Raw genomic sequence first — 4,796 nt, forward strand, 5'->3', positions numbered from 1 at the left:
CCAGCAGGCCAGGCTGTCTGGGGCACAGGGACAGCTGGATTGTCACTGGTGTCACCTCAGACAGCCCCTCCACTTCTCCTTGCCTGGTTTCTGCAGACCCCGGGAGGACTCGGGATTCAGAGCAGGGCGGATCCCCCCCAGCAGTCCTTGGGGGCAGTTCCAAGCTGTGGTTGAGCTCAGGGAAGCCTGTCCTTGTCCTCGCAGGGCACCCAGGACCCTGGACAGGGATGCGGGACGGGGTGCTGAAGCACAGGCTGCTCTGTCCCTTGCTGTCCTGCGGTCACACAACCCCTTGGGATCCTTCCCGCTGAGCGGGGACCACTGGCTCCAGGACAGCTGTGGGCCTGTGCTCTGCATCTGCAGCTGCAGAGCTGCAAACTCTGCTTGGATGCTGCACGGAGGGGGCAGGAATCGTTTCCCAAATCATTCCTTTTCCTACCAAGCTGCGGGACGGCCCCGGTGACCTCCAGCCCTCCCTCCCTGCCTGCTGTCTGCTCTGCCCGGAGCAGCGCTCCTGACACGGGGAGCAGAGCCCCTCGCCCTGCCGCAGGGCTGCAGGAACCGGGGTGGGAGTGGAGGATTCCCAAATGCCTCAAAACCAGAGGAGCTGAAAAACTCGCGGGAATTGAAGCCAAAACTGGACAATTTCGTCGCTGTTCCTGGAAATGCCACGTCAGAGCCAGAGCACTCAGCACCCACCTGCTTTTCCCAGCCTCGGCCGTGCAGTCCCACACGCAGGGACGGGAGCTGTGGGGAACGGGGCTCTGGGAGAGCACTGCTGACGCACTCCTGACAAAACCGGGGTGAACTTCCCAGCAAAGGCCACGGCGAAGCAAAGAGGAGAGGAGGAACAAGAGACAAAAGCACAAGCGGAGCGCTTAGGTCTGGCAGCCGGGGTGCTGTGCTGGGAAAATCCTGATTTACTGCGGGAGTTCTGGCAGATGAGGAAAGAAGGGAGCAGAGTTTCTAAGAAGTGATGGCTCCCTGAGTCTTTTCTTTTCTTCCCTGGCCAGCTTTGCAACCTTGCTTGAGACCTTCAGTGGGTTTGGGGGATCTTGTGCTGGATTGCTGAGCCCTAGTGCCCAATTCAGCTTGGGAATAGGGCTCTGCCAAGCTCCTTGCACTACCTCTCGCTCCTCATGAGAGCCTTCATCCCACCGAGGGGACTCAGTGGGCACAGCTGAGCCGTGGATGTGAGCCAGGAGCTGTGCTCCTGCTCCACCAGGAGCCACCCCGATGTTCATGGAGCCAGGCTGCAGATGTGCCCTGGACTCTGCAGGAGCCCTGAGAACAGCTTTGCTGCACAGGGAGAGAGAGGGAGTCAGCATCCAGCCCAGGCTCCCACAGCTCCGGGTGATGCGGGTGGTGAGCCTTGGGAAGCGTTTGCCTGCCCATCCCGGCAGGTCTGCACACGCTTTTCCACTCCGAGCTGCTGCCGGAGGTTTCCATCCCAGGAAAGCCATGTGAGAGCAGCAGCTGTATGTAAATCAGCGGGGGAATCGGTGGGTGGCAGGGAATTCCCGCGAGGATGGGGATGGGAGGCCCTGGGGAAGGGTCTGCCCTGCTCCCCCCGTTTCACCTGCTGCGGATGCCGCACCGCTGCCCCGCAGTGCCCGGCTGCCCCGTCCCTCTCTCCGGGAAAACCCTCTGCTGTTTATTTCTCCTGGCGCCTGGGGATGGCATCACCTCCTCATTGTTCGGGATATGCGGTGAGGAGCCTCCAGCTTTCCCCATCCCCTGCACCCTGCAGAGCGTGGGTGAGGCTTGTTCGGGTGGAAAACAGAGATGCCGCATTAAAACGCGAGCTCTTCGCGCATTTCCAGCCTCAAGTCCCCGGAGCTGCCGGGTCGGGGACCTCCTGATGCCGCTCGGCTGCCGCTGGGGACACGGGCAGGGCTCGTTCCTGGTGTGCAGCGCCAGCTCCCACCCCGAGCCCAGCGATTCCTGCAGTTATTTCTTTATTCTTTATTCCGCCTGGCCAAAGCACGAGCTGCGGGTTCCCACAAAAGGCTCCCTGCTCCTCCTCCTAACTTGGCACTATTTATACTTTTTAACAAACAAGGGCATCAGCCTTCACTGATTGCTGATCACATAACTTCATTAGTTTTTACATTTTATTAATTGCAATGTACATCCAAGCCCTGCTCGCTGGGTGTATCCGGATCAGTCTCTTCCCTCCTTTGGAGCCGCAGCCCGTTTGAGTCACTGACTCGGTGGCCGCAGCCTCCCACTGCCAGAATTCCCTTCCCCCAGGTACTGCTCATTCCCGCTGGTTCCCCTCCTGGTGGCTCCGGCCCAGACATCCCATTCCTCTTGGGACTGTCTCCTGGACACCCTGTGGAGGCTCTGAGCCATTCCCAGTGTGCCTGTGTCCAGCCCTGTGTGACCTCTGCCATCGCGGCTCACGCCGGGCCCTCGTGCCAGCGCTGGCACAGCCCCGCGGCAGCCACAGCTCCTGCCCCGAGTGGCTGCAGAGCTGGGATGGGTGGGATGGGAGGTGACCCCACTGGGAAAGTGTGTTTGGGGTGGGAGAGGTTCTCCTGCTGCAGCCAGAGCGTTCCCCGTGGCCTCCACTCCTCCTGTGCCTCACAGAGCGACACCAAATGTTCCCATTCCTCGTTAGAATGGCCCATCCTGGTGATCCCATTGGGGAATCTCCTCCGTGGCCAGCCCTGCAGCCCCGCGCCCGCCCTGGGCTCAGCACAGAGCAAAGGGCTCAGCCCCAAACGTGGGGTCCCCCCGGGGCTGTCGCTGCCCTGCAAACTCCGGGCAGGGCTTTGCCATCCCCGGGCAGCACTTCCAGCCAGGGATGGGAAGAGTCTCTCCCGGTGCTGGTGGATCCCGGGCAGTCCTGGATACCCACGGAGGCTGCAGAGCTCCGTGGATGCTTGGAGGGTTGTGCTGGGCTTGGGGCCAGGGGGAAGCGGATCTGAGAGTGTTTCTGGTGAGCTTTGGAGCTCGGTGTTGGTTTACGCCCGGGCCCAGAATTCCCACAGAATCTGCCCGTGCTGCCACTGGTTTGCTGAGCCCCACGCTGCAGACAGGCCAGGAGGGTGTGAGAAACTCCAGACTGGCTGGCCTCCCCTCCAGCACCCCAAACTGGGACAGACTGGGTGCAGTGGGCCGGGTTTAAACTGCGGGAGGGGACCTCGAATGTCCCCAGGGGCAGCGCCCGCAGTCCCGGTCCTGGCACTGCCTCGCCCTCTCTCCACGGCACCGGGAGCGCTGATCTGATGTGATCTGATGTGATCTGATGTGATCGGAGCGCAGAGGGGACGATGGAGAGTGGAGCTGCTGCAGAGGTGGCCACAGCCCGGCCGGGGGTGGCCAGCGCCGGTAACCCATACTAAAGAAACCAGCAAATATGCAACAGTCATTTGCACAATGGCTCAATGCCATTTTTCTTTTTTTCTGGAAATTAATAGTACCAGAAATGAAAAAAAAAAGTCGAGATTTTTCTGTATAAGACTTCAGTACGTCTACATATATTTTTAAATTATTAGTAACTGTACTGAAATCCAGTCCTCTCAGTAATCTTACAAGCAATTTTAGTTAATGCAGGATGTCGCTCCTGAAAATGAATCAGATTTTACTGATAATTCCTTTCAGATTTCAAAGTGAACATTTTGTCTTCTCATTTTAAAATTTCACTAACTAAAAAAAGCATCTATTTCATTATGGGGCTGCTCTGGTTTTCCTTTTAAGCACTTCTGGAATTTGTGGATGTAGAGAGGGGGGGTTTCTTTTGCCAGAATCTTATCCATTTAGAAAATTAGAATGAAAATGCAAAGGAGGAGTAGAACTACTAGATGTTACAAATAGCATCTAATGGGGAGTTAGGAAAGATGTGCAACTTATTCAATACTTGCTAACACCGCTTGTGAAGATTTTTCATTTTATTGTGACAGCAGAGGGGAAATTTAAAGGAATTCACTACACCAAATATTATGCATTTGTGCAGAGCACAGCTTAAAAAAGGCAAGTCTGTACTGTTTCTCTCAGGTGGGTAAATGTTAAGAGAGAAGAATCCAAGTTTCATGATGCAGCAGCACAAAGCTGGGAAGTGAAAATTATGTTGCAGCAGAGTCCTGAAAATATGACTGTAAAAGTTAATCAATAAAATGTCTATTCCTGTCTATTCACTAGAGGCCCCAGCTGCATAGCTTCACACAATCGATACTACAAATTATTACGATTTCCAAGTTCCCACTGGACATTCTGAACAAATCTTTCAGGTGTAACAGGCTTATATTGGGGGGGAGGCAAGTAGGGTGGAGGGCTGGGGAGCGGGACTGGGGTTGTGTTACCTTAGGTTTATTTCATCCAGGATAAGTATACAACAAACAAAGCCTGTGACTTCTGAAAACTTTCAGTTTTTTCCCTATGAAATAAATGTATTTTGGGCACCCTGTGAAATTAGCGGCTGTCCCGGGAGGAGCCGAGCCGGGATTCGGGAGCGGGGGAAGGCGAGCGCTGCCGGGAGCGCGGCACGGCCTTGGCCAGCTCCGGCTTCTTGATGAGCACCCACTCGTACCTCTCTGCCTCGGGGCGCACCTGGGCAGCGGGACACACCCGGTGAGCCCTGTCCCTGTCCCTGGGCACCTCGCCACCGCTGCGAGAAGGTGCTGCTGCTGCTCAGGGGGCTGGGGCCAAGTGCTGCGTCCGGGTCTGGGCCTGGGGCAGGGAAGGGACAGGGCGTCCTGGCAGGACAGTAGTGAAGGGACAGAGCCAGACATAAACCGTGACTTACAGTGAACACAAAGCACTCCCCTGTCCCAAAAAAACCCCATGTGGCA

General features: G+C 56.5%; 1 long non-coding RNA gene across 1 annotated transcript in view; it reads left to right on the forward strand.

Moving 5' to 3' along the window:
- The window catches only part of LOC108447519, a 22,476-nt gene extending 17,977 nt beyond the window's left edge, over window positions 1-4,499 (forward strand). Inside the window, exon 4 of the long non-coding RNA XR_001863119.1 lies at window positions 4,421-4,499. This is a non-coding gene — a long non-coding RNA (uncharacterized LOC108447519). The remainder of the gene's footprint in view (window positions 1-4,420) is intronic.
- The last annotated feature ends 297 nt before the right edge of the window (window positions 4,500-4,796 follow it).

Source organism: Corvus brachyrhynchos, unplaced genomic scaffold, assembly GCF_000691975.1.
Source record: "Corvus brachyrhynchos isolate BGI_N302 unplaced genomic scaffold, ASM69197v1 scaffold236, whole genome shotgun sequence".
Lineage (NCBI taxonomy): Eukaryota > Metazoa > Chordata > Aves > Passeriformes > Corvidae > Corvus > Corvus brachyrhynchos.